Source organism: Elephas maximus, chromosome X (genome assembly GCF_024166365.1).
Source record: "Elephas maximus indicus isolate mEleMax1 chromosome X, mEleMax1 primary haplotype, whole genome shotgun sequence".
Classification (NCBI taxonomy): Eukaryota; Metazoa; Chordata; class Mammalia; order Proboscidea; family Elephantidae; genus Elephas; species Elephas maximus.
The window spans coordinates 175659920-175677680 of NC_064846.1; positions in this window are offsets into that span (position 1 = coordinate 175659920).

Here is a 17761-nt window from a genome sequence, read left to right on the forward strand (position 1 = left end):
TTCTTCTGTGAGCTTATCATTAACATGTACCCAATCCTTTAAATATTTCTTTCTTACCTTCATCTCTATTTGGTCAGGCTAATTACGTTTATGATTTTTTTTACATGTCTAAAGAAGATTATGTGATCAGAGAACTCGACTGCACAATCATCGATATGAAGAAAACAATTCTTTTTTCCTTCAAATGCAATAATTTCTTCTTCTTTCTTCGATTTCACTGTTCCCATTCTACTTGGTGTAAATTGATAGAGGCTGATTTCAATAAAATGAACATGCACAAAGCTCATGTGAGTCTCTGGAGAAAACTGTCTCATTTTTAAAGCATAGGCATCATTTGTGTTTTTCACAAGTATACCAAAATTATATACCTCCAGAAGAATAAATCCAAGGCCCGTCTGTCAATTCGTCCTACTGTACTGGCTTGCATGTAGTTGTGATACTAGAAGCTATGTCTCCAGTATTTCACATGCTAGCAGGGCACGCTTCAGCAGAACTTTCAGACTAAGACTAAGAAGAAAGGTCTGGCAATCTGCTTCCAAAAAACTAGCCCTATAGAGCACAACATAATATTGCCTATCATTGTGTTGGAAGATGAGCCCCCTAGATTAGAGGGCACTCAAAACACACAGTGGTCACAACAAGGGACTCAAGCACACCGATGATCATGAATATGGTTCAGGACCGAGCAATGTTTTGTTCTGTTTTGTGTGGGGTAGCAGCTAACAACAACTCTGTAATAAAGAGAAACAATTCTGGGTGAAAGTAATAGCAAAATTACTCCAAGTGTCATGGTGGGGGAATGAAAGAAACCATAAAGGGAGGGAGTGGGGGGAGACGATTTACGGAATTTTCAATCTGGTTTAGGATCTGACTACAAATTGTTTGCACTGCCTATGGACCTTTTTCAGGGAGATAAAATATATTCAGCAACTCTCCACAGTGATTGGTGTGTCGTTTTTTGCCATCAGCATCATCTCTGTGTGGGCAACAGAATTCCCCCAGTGGTATGGGTTAAAAAAAAAGAAAAACTGAGAGATCCATTCCATGGGAGGTAAAACATCACATAGTCAAATAAAAACACACGGCAACAAGATTTAAATGGACTGACAAACTCCAGTTCCTGGTTATGGAGGCACTTTCTACTCAAAAGAGTTGCACTTTGCTGTGTAAAGCCCAGGGCACATTCATGGTAAGCTAACTAAACACAAGACTTAAAGGTAGGAATGGAATCTATTTTTTTAGTACTGAAGCACGCAGCTCATAAAACTGTTGCTGTTGGTTCTGTAAAACCCAGGGATGTCCAAGGATGCCATCACTTATAGTTTGTGCCTGAAGTGTGTGAGAACTTAATAGCAAAATATTAGTCTGGTTGTTTATCTGAAAGTGAGTCATTTACGTGTAATAGATGGACATGGTTTTAAGACTGTTGAAGCAAAATCGAACTTGGTCTGGAGGTCACGGTTAGGGTTGATGGATAAAGCAGAGGGAGAGCCAGTTGCGAAAATCAAAGTGACTCCCTTTCCGTCAACACCATCACCAGTTGCCATCAAGTTGACTCTTACTCATGGCGGCCCCGTTTGTGTCAGAGCAGAGCTCTGCTCCATAAGGTTTCCTTCCAAAGGCTGATTTTTGGGGGAATAGATCGTTTCCATGTGTGAACATATAACATCTGGAGGAAGAACTTATAACCAAATTATCAGTCGAATCTGGCAGCGCTAACTCATCAACAGTGTGTCCTTGCCAACATTTTGTCATTTACTTCTTGCTTTGTGTATATCTTATTTCTCCTACACATAAATTACCACCTGGGTATTTGATGCAAACAACAGAAAATACAAACATTTATTTTAATATTTCTATTCCATTAAATGATCTGCAAATATCAAAGGCACCGTCAACCCAATTGTGCACAAAACCATCAATATGATAAGGTGCAACTTTACAGTTTAAATCTAATTGATTACATAAAAACTTCAAGGATTTTTCAAAGATGCAACCTCTACTGGATACTGTAATGGCACCCAGGATCATAATGGTTGTCACATCCAATTCAGAAGTAATTCAAAGGGTGATTAAATATACATTTTAAATTACTTGGTGCGGTAGAAACTCATTTAAAGTTGGCCTTGTTGCTGAGAAATCCATGGCTAAGCAAAGTGCTATAACCTGAAGGCATCTATGCTTCTGTGGAAGGAAAACATTTTGCAAACATATAAAAAATAGAACCTGCCTCAGAGTTTGGCCAACATGTTGCTAAGCGGAAGTTTTCTGCCATCTTTTCAAGGAAGTAATAGACCAATGTAGTAGTTGTATTCTTAGCTATTTCGCCAGCCTAGTGTCACTGGTAGAAAAATCACTTTGAGCTGAATAATTCCCTGGGAAGGGTGTTACGCTAATGTGCCCCCAAGAACTTGCTGGGGAGACAACTCAAGATTCAGTATCTTATCTCCATTAATTATCTGTCTTCCCTCCTTCCAGTTTCGTTTCCTGACCTAAGCTACGAATTACCTCTGTCAGAATTGTGACAATAGCTTCTCAACTGCTTTCCAGCCTGAAGTTTTCATTTTTCCAAATAATTAGTCATACTGAAAGTGGCAGACATTTCTAAAATTCAAATGTGGTAATGTAGCCATAAGATGTAGTCTCTTTTTCACTGTCCTGTTGCCCAGATATTCCAGGTAGCAACATCACAGTCTTCAACAAGACTCTTCTTCTACATCTATACCCCTCTTCACTTCCGGCCCCTGCTGCACCCACACAGGGTACTTTAAGATACCCAAATGTTTCATCGAGTTTGTGCTTTGAATCAATACTACCCATGTTTTCTTCCAATTCTGTAGACAGTAATCTGTCTATAGTGTTCAAAACTCTCTACATAATATTTGAAGCACTTAAATCTATGTCATTGGAAGAAAAGACGGGGAGATCTGCTCCCATAAAGATTACAGCCTAGGAAACCTTGTGGGGTGGTTCTACTCTGTCGTATAGGGTCACTATGAGTCAGAATCAACTCAATGGCATACAACAGCAACAGCCACCTGACCATTTTGGGCTCTTTGTGTCTCTCAGCAATTAAGTGGATTAAACAAATACCTTACTCAACAAGATGGTTGATCCCATTTTTTGTAGGGAGCTGCATTGCCCTTACACAAAAGTAAGACAAGAAACGCTGTAACATAGGGATCCAGTCACCATCACCACCACCCGTGGCCGTGGAGTCACCTCCAAGTCATGGCGCCTCCGTGTGTTTCAGAGTAGAACTGTGCTCCACAGGGTTCTCGGTGGCTGATTTTCAGAAGTAGATCACCAAGCCTTTCTTCTGAGATACCTCTGGGTGGACTCGAACCTCCAACCTTCTGGTTAGCAGCTGAGCAGATGAACTGTTTATACCACTGAGGTACTCCAGAGATCTGATAGGATTCTTCTTTATACTCAGGAGACCCCTAAACTTCTCCCATGGAAAAGTTGGTTAAACCAAGAAAAACAAAAACCATCGTGGATTCAGACCCTGCAGAGATAAAAGTTTGGCCAAACTCACAAAAAAAAAAAAAAAAGAAAGAAAGAAAGAAACTATCTCGTCTCACAAAGTTGGTGGCAGAAATTAAGAGGAATATGCAATGGTTGAGGAAGAAGCAAGCTTAAAGGTCAAATATCAAAATCCAACCCTCCTAATAATGACATTTTATATACATGCGATGTAATATTATCCAACCATAAAGAGAAATGAAGTCCCTATACATGCCACAATGAGGATGAACCTTAAAAACATTATGTTGAGTGAAATGAGTCAGTCACACAAGGACAAGTATTGTATAATCCCACTTATATGAAATAGGCAAATATACAGAGACCAAAGTTTGTTAGAGTTTACCGGGGGTGGGAGGCAGGGGGAAAGGAAAGCTCATTGCTTAGGGGGCACTGAGTTTCTGATAATGGTGGTGGAATAATTTGGGAAATGGATGGTGGTGATAGTTGCCCAGCACGATCAATATAACCAATGTCCCTTAATTGTATGTGTAAAAATTGTTGACTTGGCAAACATTTTGTTACAGGCAGTCCCTGGGTTTCGAACGCCCTACTTACATGCAAATCGCTGGTGTTGTTGTTAGGTGCCCTTGAGCAGGTTCTTACTCATAGCAACCCTATGAACAACAGAAACTTTGAATAGGGCTTCTAATAATTCAGAAGCCAAACTTTTCCCTTTATACTAAGCACACGAGTCAATCCTATTAGCCAAAAGTGAGATAACCATATTTAAAATCTGCATTTAATGACCTTAAAAATTTTTTTTAATTATGATAAAAATAAAATCTGTCATTGTAATGATAGAGTGGAAATACTAACATATTTCTATTATACAAGTTTTATATTAAAAAACATTACAGTCCTTAGCTCCAACTTGTATAGAATTCCAACCTTGAGCACCACAAGCCCTCTAACTTCTACCCTTGAGGATTCTGCTTTGCATTAGATAAAAACAGCCATTTGCATGTCATTCTCATTCTTGCCCGATGCAATGGTATCTAAAGTTCAATTAATGAGTGGTGCTACTTGAACAGCTGTGAGCAACACCAATACGTTAATTAAACGTTGAGCTGAGACTCCCTTGGACCTCGGCCTTTGCTGATTGCATCTTAAATTCTTAATTTGTTTCTCTGTTCTTTCTTTACTTCCCTGCTATTCTATTCCCTTCTCTCTGTTTCCGTGTTTCTTCTTACAAATACTCTTTTTTTTTCTTTTTCTTTGATTTAGGTTCCTGTGTTTTCTACCATCTTTCCATTCATGTCCTCTAGATGTTGGTCTCTCAGGCCCTCTGAGAAGAAGTGGTAAAGAAGAGAAAGATGAAAAGAATGAAGAATCACATTAAATAAACAAAGTGCTATTTCTGAACCCTATTCATAGAATAACTTCCAAAAAAAACCTCAGTTTTGATATGGTTTTGAGACCTGGTATAATAGTGAAGAATATTGAATACACCATGCACTACCAGAAGAATAAACAAGTCTATGTTGGAAGAAGTAGAGCCACAACACTCCTTAGGAGCAAGGATGGAGAGTCTTTCTCTAACATAATTGGGACATGTTATCAGGAGTGGCCAGTCCCTGTAGAAGGACATCATGCTTGGTAAAGTAGAGCGTTGTCAAAAAAGAGGGAGACCCCCAGCGAGATGTGTTGGCACAGTGGCTGCAACAATGGGCTCAAACATAACAATGATTGTGAGGATGGCGCAGAACTGGGCAGTGTTTTGTTCTGCTGTACATGAGGTCACTACATGACAGAACCTACTTGATGGCACCAAAAAGAAAGCAACATAATGTCTAAAGGAAAGAAAATAAACAAAACTAAAAATATATATTGAGAATTAGGAAAGGAATTTTACACATTGCTAAAATACCTCGTGGTTTATGTTACTTCCAGATGCTATGTAACCATCCTAGATATTTTATTTGCTGGACAGTTTAACTGAGATTGGTTTTGCATAAAAGTTTAAACCCAAGCCCAATTAGGTACCGTCGAGTCAGCTCTGACTCATGACATCCCCATGTGTATCAGAGTAGAACTGTGCTCCATAAAGTTCTCAGTGGCTGATTTTGCAGAAGCAGATCACCAGGTCTTTCTTTTAAGATGCCTCTTGGTGGACTTGAACCACCAACCTTTTGGTTAGTGGACAAACACCACTATGTGCACCACACAGGGACTCTGGAGAAAAGTCAACAAGTGTGGAAGTATGGAAAGATGTTTTCTTCCATAGTCTTTCTTATTATAGAATCTGTGTGGTCCTTAACATGAAGTTTCTTGAATTCTCACGCCTTCCTGGTATGGGTGCAAACTGGTTCAGCCACCCTGGCAAACTCTTTGCAATGGCAAAGTTAAATACATAAGTCTGTCTACCCTATAACCAGAATGTTCCTTAGAAGAAGGGATGGTTAGATGGTCCTGTTTACTCTGGACACATTATCAGGAAAGATCAATCTCTGGAAAAGGACATCATGCTTGGTAAAGTAGAGGGTCAGCAAAACTGAGAGAAACCCACCATGAGATGGACTGACACAATAGCTGCGACAATGGACTCTAACATAGCAATGGTCATGAAGACGGCACAGGATCGGGCAGAATTTCGTTCTTTTGTAGATGAGGTCACCATGAGTTGGAGACGATCGCACTACAATTAGTAACAATCCTTGTCGTTATTGGTGTTGAGAACCCTCAAGTTCATTTCTGATCCATAGTGACCACATGTGACAGAGTGAGGCTGCCCCATAGAGTTTCCAAAACAGCCCTGGTGGAGTAGTGGTTAAGAGCTCAGTTGTTACCAAAAAGTCGGCAGTTCGAGTCCACCAGCCACTCCTTGGAAACCCTATGGGGCAACTCTACTCTGTCCTACAGGGTTGCTATGAGTCAGAATCAATTCAATGGCAATGGGTTTGTTTTACTTTATTTTTAAAATTTTTATGGAAGCAGATTGCCAGGTCTTTTTCCCATGGAGCACCTAGTGGGCTCGAACTGCCAACCTTCCGGTTAACAGCTGAGTGTATAACCACTGTGTCACCAGGGCTCCACAATAACCCTATGACCCAGTGACTTCTCTCCTGTGTATTTTTTGAAAGGAAAGCGATCTTCAAATTTCCCTTCTCATTTACAAGAACCTCAAAACAATCCAATCACTTGAGAATTTACCAACTCTGGTGTTGGTTAAACATGAATGTAAGAGAGAAATATCCCAGGTTCTTGGTTTGCAAGGGTTAATATTTTAAAGATCTTTATAATATAGATCTTCTACCCAAGAGGGGGCCTTGCCCAGAGTATCAGGAGAGTTCTGAGTTCTTGGTGAACTTGGAAAGGCAGAGTTTTCCTGAGACCAGGTTGCTATTTGTAGCATGTTTCCTTCTCACTGCAGATACTAAGATTTGCAATAGTGGCCCCCAAGGAGGCAATCCTGGAACTCTGGCTGAGAGCCCAGACTGCATCTGTGTCAAACAGGCCACACAATAGTACCATCTCCTGGAGTCGGTGGGAATAGAAACTGGTCCTCTCAGGGTAGGGCTTCCCCAGGTAAGTTTGCAGAATGTTGTTGTTGTTGTGTGCCATGGAGTCAATTTCTACTCATAGTGACCCCATGTGACAGAGTAGACCTGCTGTGTAGAGTTTTCTTGGCTTCAGAAGTGAGGATGTTAAGACTCTGTCTCATGAACTTTGGACATGACAAGGGACCAGTCGTTGGGGAGGAGCCCTGGTGGCAGAGTGGTTAAGAACTCAGCTGCTAACCAAAATGTCGGCCGTTTGAATCCACCGGCTGCTCTTTGGGAACTCAATGGGGCAGTTCTACTCTGTCTTATCAGGTCATTACGAGTTGGAATCGACTAGCCAGCAACGGGTAGTTCCTGGAGAAGGACATCATGCTTGGTAGAGGGTGAGTGAGAAAGAGGAAGACCCTCAGTGAGATGAACTGACACAACGAACTGCAAGGATAAGTTCAAACACAGCAATGATTGTGAGGATGTTGCAGGACTGAGCAGGGTTTTGTTCTGTTGCGCATAGGGTAGCTATGAGTTGGAATCATCTGCATAGCACCTAACAACGACAAAAACAGATCTTTTAGGGAGGAGCCATGGTGGAGCAATAGTTAAGGGCCAAGCTGATAACAGAAAGGTAGGCAGTTCAAACCACCCAGCAGCTTCTCAGGAGAAAAACCTGGAGATCTGTTCCCCTAAAGATTACAGCCTCGGAAGCCCTATGGGGCAGGTCTATTCTGTCACATAGGGTCACTGTGAGTCAGTATCGACTGGAAGGCACCCAACAACAATACTGGTCTTTACGGGAGAACATCGCCAGGTCTTTTCTCTCCTGTAAGGTGGCTGGGTGGGTTCAAATCACCAACCTTTTGGTCAGTAGGGAGCACATAACCATGTGCCATGAGGGTTCCTTAGGTTTGCAGGATGCCCCAGGTGGAAAAGAATCAAGCATGAGTTCCCCGGACACAATAACCAAGCACTGGAGGAGGTGAACTCAGAGGAAAGAGGATGAACAGGAGGAAATGACATGGTAACCAAGCACTGGAGGAGGTGAGCGCAGAGGAAAGAGGATCAACAGGAGGAAATGACAAAGAGAGTTAGGCATGGCACAACATTCCGCCAGAAGGGATCAGGTAAGACACAGATTCTAAAAAAAACAAAAACAAACCCGTTGCTGCCTAGTCGGTTCTGACTCATAGCAGCCCTGTAGGACAGAGTAGAACAGCTCCCACAGGGTTTCCAAGGCTGTAGTCTTTACAGAAGCAGACTGCTACATTTTTCTCCCATCGCCAACCTTTTGGTTAGCAGTCAAGTGCTTTAACTACCGGAGCACCAGAGCCCCACTTTCTGACACTTAGGGACCCTATATATATGAGAGAGTGGAACCGGCCCATAGGATTTCCTAGGCTGTCAGAATTGACTCGACGGCACTGGGTTTGGTTTTGTTTTTTTGGTAATCTTCACAGAAGCAGATCACCAGGTCTTTTCTCCCAAGGAGTTGATGATGGATTTGAAGCACCAACCTTTCAGTTAGCAGCCAGATGCTTAACCATTGTGCCACCAGGGCTCTTTCTGTCTGTATGTAAAAATCCGTCCCCCCCCCAAAAAAAATCAGTTGCTGTTGAGTCTATTCCGACTCATAGTGACCCTACAGGAGAGAGTAGAACTGCCCCATACGGCATCCAGAGCTGGGATTTTTTACAGAAGCAGAATGCCTCGTCTTCCCGTGGAGGGGCTGGTGGGTTTGAGCCACTGACCTTTTGGTTCGCAGCCAAGCACTTTAACCACCGCACCATCCTGGTTCCCTCTATAGGCATTTCTGTTCACGAAATTATACATCATTTTATTTCTTTCAGTGATATTTTAAATTTTATTTGTAGAGTTCTTTCTTACTTTTCTATCAATTTAGTCCTAGCTATTTGAATTTTCTTTCTTTTTTACTGTGCTTCAGGTGACAGTTTACAGAACAGATTGGTTTCTCCTTGAACAATTCACATACATATTGTTTTGTGACCTTGGTTACCAACCCCGTGATACCTGAGTTTTCTTAAAGGTACCGTAAGTGGCATCATTTTTTGGAATTTCATTTTCAATTATTTGTTGCTAAGATGTCGAAATAGAATTAATCTCTGAACCCAACAATTTTGCCATATTCACATATTCCTCTGTAGAATCTTTTTTTTTTTAATTTAAAATTATGCTGTCCAAAATAATGACAGATTATTTCTTCTTTTTCAATTCTTACTGCTTTTTTCCTCCTTGTTTTTATTCACTAGCCGGGACAACTATGGCTGTATTGCATAGATGATAACAACCACCTTTGTTTTGTTCTGAATTCAGAAGGAAAAATTTCTGTGTTTCACCATTAAGTACGATGTTTGGCATACATTCTTTTTTTTTTTTCCATGAAGATGGCACAAGGCTGGGTCATGTTTTGTTACGTTATACATAAGATTCCCATGAGTTGGACTAACTCAAGGGCAGGTAACAACAGGAAGAACAGACACTCTTTATCATATTAAGCATATTTTTTTCTATTCTTTGCTCATAGATTGTTTTCAGAGTGGTATTGATTTTATATCAAATGCCTTATGACTATGTTTTAAAAATATCTATCTTTTTTTATTCTCTGCGCCGTTAATTGTGATGCTTGATTTTTAAATATTAACTCAAGTTTACATTCCTGGTATAAGTTCAACTTTGTCATAATGGTTATGCTTTCTGTCTACAACAGGCAAAGATTTCTGAGAGTAATATTTTGTGTAGAATTTTAGTCCTACGGTGCCAGTAGAGATGAGCATGTAATGTGTCCATATTTGCAATGAGCTGCTGAGGCCTTAGAACCCAGGAGATGTGATCTCCTACAAAAAGCTGAAGGACTTTTTTTTTCTGTCTCTGAAAGATTTTGTAATATTAGTATTGTGAATCGCTCCAAGATTTGGAAAAAAAAACAAGGTCATTCTTGGCCTTTAATCGTTAACTCAAATCCTCTTTAATTTCCATAGTAATTTCTTCTTTGAAGTGTAATTTATTTGCAAATTTGTTTCTACTTCTGCCTTACTATTGTTTTTTGCTTTCTAGCTTTATTCTAGTTTGATCAGGCAAAAAATAAAGAACAACGAAAACACCCCTGTTGGAACTCAGTCTTTGAAATTAGACTTTATTTAATTCACAAGTCTGATATTAGGGTAGTTACGAGCCATAGCTATACACCAGCTATAAACATTATCACTGTACTCAAATATTGTGGGCATTAGTTTGCTTTCAGACATTATATGTCCTTATTTATCTTATTTATGTTGAATATCTTGAAATCAATACGAAATTTGCTTTTGTTTGAGAATATTTCTAGGAACGGTTTTTAACTCGAGCCAAAAACTGGAGGGGTGGGGGAAGCAGGTGTCCATCAGATTTAGGTGGCGTATTTATACAATGGAGGATCACACAACAAAAGAATTAGACACCTACTGCTATTTGCAACCACATGGATGAAATCTCAAAAATAATGTTGAAGACAGACACAAAACATAATGTTTTTTCTAGACATATAAATTTGAAAAACGTAGTCAAATGGTTTATTACATTTAATTGCCTTTTGGGTGAGTAATGACAGGGAGAGCCCGTGAGACCATTTTTATGTAGTGTTGGAAATATTATGGAGCCCTGGGGGCATAATGGTTAAGAGCTTGGCTGCTAACCACAAGGTCAGCAGTTGGAATCCACCAGGCGCTCCTTGGAAACCCTATGGGGCAGTTCTACTCTGTCCTGTAGGGTCACTACGAGACGGAATTGAATAGACTGCAACGAGTTTGTTTGCTTTTGGGTTTTGGTAGCTTTCTACTTCCTTGTCTGAGTGGCAGTTAAAAGTGTGTGGTTGTTTTGGGTGTCTACCTACATACTTACGATTTGTATACACCAAAACCAAACCCATTGCCATGGAGTGGATTCCAATTCATAGTGACCCTGTAAGGCAGAGCAGAACTGCCCCATAGGCTTTCCAAGGAGAGGCTGGTGGATTTGAGCTGCCAAACTTTTGGTTATATATGTGTAAATATACTTTTAGAAGTTTTCTTTTAAAGAAAATCATGAAAAGCAAATTATAATTGTGTACTTTTAAAAACATTGCCTAGTCCTGCACCATCTGCACAAACAGTTACAGGTTGTACAGTTGTCCAGGGTTTTCACTAGCTGAGTTTTGGAAACTGATAGCCAGGTCTTGCTTCCTAGTCTTTCTTAGTCTGGAAGCTCTGCTGGAACCTGTCCAACATCACATCAACATGCAAGACTCCGCAGACAGACGGGTGGTGGCTGTGCATAACGTACATTGGCCAGTAATTGAACCCGGGCCTCCCGCGTGGAAGGCAAGCATGCTGTCACTGAACCGATACATGAAATGTCTATTCTGAGGCAGAAACTTGGGAACACAAATCATTTTGCCTGGTGTTAGTCACATCACACACATACTGCTCAGATGTTCTACAAAATAGGCGTGCTAATCAAGAACAACAGTCTTGTAGGAAACATGAATAGCGTGTAATACTTATTCCCACTAAAACAGACCGACTTTTAGGCCACTGGCTTAGGCAGCACCTGAACAGAGTTGAAGCATTGGCATCTCCCGTGGGAAACAGCCCTGGGTGTGAGGCAGGAAACGATCAGTTGCATTCTAGCATAATAATCAGGGGCTGCCTCGACGAAGCTTTTCAACATCTCTGGGTGGCAATTTGTTCATCTGTAAAATGAAAGGGTGAATTTGATGACCACTATGGTGTCTTCCAAGGCTGAAATTACATGGTGCTAAAATAGAAATGGCAACCATTTGTTTTTCTGTCTTTTTTTCTGAAAAGAAATGCCTAGAGATTATTAGGAAGTCAGTTCTGTATCAGAGTGTGTTGAGATCCTTTGCCTTTTGCTTAATCTTCTCTTAACCAGGTGCCATGGAGTTGGCTCTGAGTCATGGCGGCCCCATGTCTGTCAGAATAGAACTGAGCTCCCTAGGGTTTTCAATGGCGGTCTCTTTTTTTTTTTCAGAAGAAGATTGCCAGGCCTTTCTTTCCAGCTTCTTCCGAATGGACTTGGACCACCAACCTTCCAGTTAGCAGCCAAGCATGTTAATTGTTTGCACAATTCAGGGACTTCTATCTTTCTCTTAATCATCAATACCAGAATTGGAGTAGAGCACTTAAAACTAATTTTATCTTGAAAGGGAGACAAAAATACAATGTCAGGCCATCTCACTGGTTTGAGAGGTATTTTTGCTTGGTATAGAATTCTAGAAAGGCAATGTTAATTTTTTTCCAATACTTTAAAGATGCTATTACATTCTTTTTTTCTGGTTTCCATTTCATTTGATTTAAAAAAAATCTTTTTTTCCATTATTTCCCTAAAGGTAATTTTTTTTGTTGTTTTTTTTTTTTAATGTGTCATTTATACTACTTTCTCTTGTTTTCTTCTTTATCTTTTCTTTTATTAATATTTTAACTAAGTATCACCTTCTTTATACTTATCCTGTTTGGCTTTCACCAAACTCATTGTATCTATAGTTTGTTATTTTTTCATTGATTTTGGAAAATTCTTGGCAATTATCCTTTTGAATATTTACTCTACACCCACTCCTCACTTAAGGACATGGTTAGTTTCCAAAGACCAGGTTGTTAGGCAAAAATCGGTGTTATGGAGGATGACCACATCCAATTGCAAAAATGGAGGATGAATACATCTTTACATAACTGCCAAAGTGCTGAGAATCATGGCCCAGCCAAGATGACACATAACCTTAATCATCACAGCCAGGGTTACTCTCATCTCCCAACCTGGCATTCGTTACTGCCAGACGTACATCATTAATGTGCAAAGTAGCTGGATAATAGATTCTTTACTATTCTGGTAAATGCAACTTGTCTGTTAATGAGACAGTTGATAAGTGAGGAGAAGGTGTACTTCATTCTATCTGTTCTTTCCTTCTGGGTCTCTAAGTAGAGATTAGATTGATTATTTACTATTGTATGAAAATTATGGGATGCTTGTTCTTTTTCTCTGTGGTTTAGTTTGGCTGATTACAGTTAACTTGCCTTTGAGTTTTTGAAACTTTCATGTTGTTTCCAGTCTGATGTTAACAAAAACAATGGCATCTTTATTTCAGGTATAGTGTTTTTTGATTCTAGAATTTCCTGTTTGTTTTAGTTTTAAATATTTTTGAAACTCATTCACCCATTTTCCTTCTATTTCTCTAATCTTTTAACACATTACTCATAATTTGTCTTGGAAGAGGTAGACCAGAATGCTCTTTAGAGGTGAGACTGGCAAGACTATGTCTCACATTCTGTGGACATATTATTAGGCAGGACCAGTCCTTGGAAGAGGACATTATGCTTGGTAAAGTAGACAGTGAAAAAGAGAAAGACCTCAATGAGATGGATTGACACAGTGGCTACGACAGTGGGCTTAAGCATAACAATGATTGTCACGATGGTGCAGGACTGGGCAGCTTTGCTCTGTTGTACATAGAAAGGGTCTCTGTGACTCAGAACCAACAGGACAGCACCCAACGAGGACAGCACCCAATGACAACAGCAGTAACAACAATCATAATTATTTAGAAGCCCTTGTTGGTTCTCAAAAACATCAAGGTAGCCTGTGGATCTGCTCTTATTGATGAAGTGTTCGCTTCACAATTGTCCTTTTTCTTCAGATTTACGATAATTCGTTATTGCTTGTGGGCCATTGGAGGACATTTGTCATTAAAGTTCTGAATTAGGTTATCTTCCTTTAAAGAGTCTTTAGTTTCATTTGGGCACGCAGTTAAGTTTGTGGCAGGTCACTTGGTTTTGTGGAAGTTACACTTTATATTTTAGTTTTCATTGTCTATTTAACTTTGACTCTTACTGCTAAAGTATAGACATTAATCCTTGGTCTAGTTCTTAGGTCTAAATTGTGACCTGGTATGGATTAAATTAAGAATCCCTGGTGGTGCAGTGGTTAAAATACTTTGCTACTAAAGAAAAGATTGGTGGTCAAACCCACCAGCTGCTCCATGGAAGAAGGATGTGGCAGTCTGCTTCTGTAATGATTACGGCCTTGAGAACCTTATGGGGCAGTACTACTCTGTCCTATGGGATCACTATGAGTCAGATTCACTTCGACGGCAATGAGTCTAGATCAAACTGTGTCTCCCTAAAATATGTATTGGAATCCTCCCCCTTATACCTGTGGGCGTGATCTTCTTTGGAAATAGGATTTACTTTCTTATGTGAATGAGTAGGGTGGGTTCTAAATCTAATCACTTCTGAGTTATGGAAAGAATGGATTAGACACAGAGACAAGCAGAGGCAGGGGAAGACAGGCACCATGTGAAGATCATGCACACACTAAGAAATCAAAGAGCCCCTGGGGCCACCAACAAGGCCAAGGTTCTTGTTAGGACTCTTAGCCTCCTGAACTATGAGAAAATAAATTGCTCTTGTTTAAAGCCACCCAGGTGTGGTATTTCTATTATAGCAGCAATAGGAAAGTTAAGACACGGCTTTCTGGAGTGTTAAACCTGTATCTGTCTCCTTGGCTAGACCTGAATCCCAAATCTTTCCCTTGTATTGGAAGACCTAAACTTTCCAGTGCTGCCTTGATATCTTTGAGCCTCAGAGAGTCTCCAAATTTCTAACAATGAGTTCTCTTGCTCTTATCTCTCTCTCTCTTTCTACCCATTCATTCATTTTTTATTTTCCACTTGTCAAAACACATCCAAAGCAACTTTCATATGCTGGTGATGGATATATTACTGTTTTGTCTTGATTTTAATGGGAATATTCCTTGAGTTTCCACATTAAACTTTGATACTGGGTATTGATAGCAGTGGGTTTTTTGGAAGTGGGTACTGGGTACTAGTTAGAGAAAAGTATTTTGGAAAGTGTTTATTTGTTTTTTGCAATAATTGTATAGGATTGGAGAAATGATCCAAGGCTTCTTTCTTCACATTACCGAAACTTCTTCAGGCAATTACATTTAAAAACAAAAACCTGAGAGCCATGATCATTTATTTGAGAAAAAAAAAAAAAAAGAAATTATTTTCTGAAATGCATGTTTGTTCACACTGAGTAGTCAGCAGATCTCAGCCATTAATTCAACAATTATTTATTAGAACCTGCAAGTTTGTTCACCAGTATGTGTCTTGATTAGATGGTAGCCTGGTGGGTGAACACACACATGTAGTTTATACCGCGCTTTTTCACATGGGTCAGTATACTATTGTACATGCTTCTGAGGGATCTCAGAGCATTGAGAAAACGCTTCTTAGAGAAAAAAACCTTGAATCTGGCTCCACCACTAAGCCGAAATATGGTTTTGGTGATTCAGAGAGCCCGTTTGAACAATTAGTAGAAACATAACAACGAAAAAAACCCTAAATCCACCGCTGCCAAGTCAATTCCAACAATGACCCTGTAGGACAGAGTAGAACTGCTCCATAGGGTTTCCAGGGAGCGACTGGTGGATTCCAACTGTCAACCTTTCAGTTAGCATCTGAACACTTAACCACCGTGCCACCAGGGCTCCTAGAAATACGTAACAGTGTAATTTATAATTTGTAAATGTATCAGCAGTCTTGCCTTTCGCAGGTTCATGAACTGCGAATATTTTGTGCTTCGACACTAATTTGTTGAAGGCCAGTCTCACCATATCTCAGGAAATTCCTTCCTTTCTCCTTGTACTTTCAAATTGATTAAATATTTTCTGGTACAAGCTAAGTGGTCCATTTTGAGGTCAAGCTTCCAGCTATATATTAGCAGCCTCCAATCACAAATCAAAGATGTTTCATTACAAAATATCCCATCTCCAAGTGTTTCCACCGTCTCTTAGCAAGTGTTTCCTTTCAGTTTCACTTTTTCTCCCAAATACTGCTTGTGCAGTTCAAGAGCAAATGGAGCTGGAATCTCCTCCGAGTTCATTTGGCTGTCTCTCACAACTTAGCTCCTTCTGCTAAGGGTTAGGTCCGTGGCCCCCGAGGAGAACCATTCAACAATTAAATTCATGCAAGCTCGACGGCTCAGTAACATTAGAGCAAGGACAGAGATATCAGAGCTCTTCGATATCTACTGTGAAAGACCTCAGTAAGGCCTTATTTAAAATATATAAACATAAATGTGAATATTCATGTACTTAACGGTTGTTGTCGTTAGGTGTTGTAGAGTCGGTTCCAACTTATAGCGACCCTATGTACAGTAGAAAGAAACACTGCCCCGTCCTGTGCTATCCTCACAATCATTGTTACACTTGAGTCCATTCTTGCAGCCACTGTGTCAATCTATCTGGCTGAGGGTCTTCCTCTTTTTTGATGACTCTAGAGAAAAGAAAAAAAAAAATTTTTTTTCTTTTCTCTATTTTACCAAGCATGATGTCCTCCAGGGACTTGTCCCTCCTGATCAAGTATCCAAAGTAGGGCTTCGAACCGGTTTGTTCAGATTCAAACCACTGCTGAGAATATACATTTTCATCCCGGATATACTGAATCAGAATTTACATTTTAACAAGATCCCCAGGTGATTCTTACATATAATGTATGTTGAGAATCACTGCTCTACCAGTGGTTTTCAGCATGAGCATCGCCTGGGAACTTGTTAGAAATAAAATCCTCAGTAGATGTTTGAACTGGAGCCAACAGGTTTGAAGACCTGGTCCAAAGCAAGTGATTCTTGCTTATAAGGACCATCTGGCTGTCCTTCCTCCAAGAAAGATTTGTTTGTTCTTCTGACAGTCCGTGGCAAATCCGATATTCTTTACCACAACCATGATTCAAGTTACCTAAGAATAAAATTTATATATATAAATGAAAGACTTGGAGATCTGCTTTTATAACAATCATAGCCAAGAAAGCCCCATAAGGCCGTTCTACTCTGTTACTTGGGGTCTGTATGAGTCAGAATTGACCCGATGGCACCTAAAAGTGACACTTCAGAAGTGAGGGGAAAAGGAAATCATGAAAGTTAATTTTCATCAGTCACAGCAGGAGGGTAACTGGTTGTCTACTGTATATGTATAAATGGTGGTAAAACTTTTATTGAGTGATGCTGAGGCAAACCCCAGTACCCAGTGCCATCAAGTCGATTCCGACTCATAGCGACCCTATAGGACAGAGTAGAACTGCTCCACAGAATTTCCAAGGAGTAGCTGGTGGATACGAACTGCCAACCATTTGGTTAGCAGCCATAGCACTTAACCACTACGCCACCAGTGTTTTAAGGGCACAAAAATCAAGATGATTAGAGAAATAATTACCTCTATATAGCCAAGATATGAGTAGGGAAAAGTTCTTTTAAAGTAAGCCTTTTACTTTAAAAATGAAAAAAAGCAAGGAATTAATAGAGAGGACAGAAAGATCATCCAGGTAGAGCCAAACAGGATTAATGTATGACTTCATAAATAGTACCTTCCAAAACTCATCCCAGTCCCATCGCCACTGAGTTGATTCCGACTCATAGCTATAGTATAGGACAGGGCAGAAATGCCCCATAGGGTTTCCAAGGAGCAGCTAGTGGATTTGAACTGTCTACCTTTTTTTTTTCCAGTTAGCAGCTGAGCTCTTAATCACTGCACCACCAAGTCTCCAAATCCTACATAGTACCTTAAAAAAAAAAAGTTTGCTGCCTTCGAGTTGATTCTGACTCATCGTGACTCTACAGGACAGAAGAGAACTGCCCCACACGGTTTCCAAGGAGCACCTGGTAGATTCACACTGACGACCTGTCTGTGAGATTTAT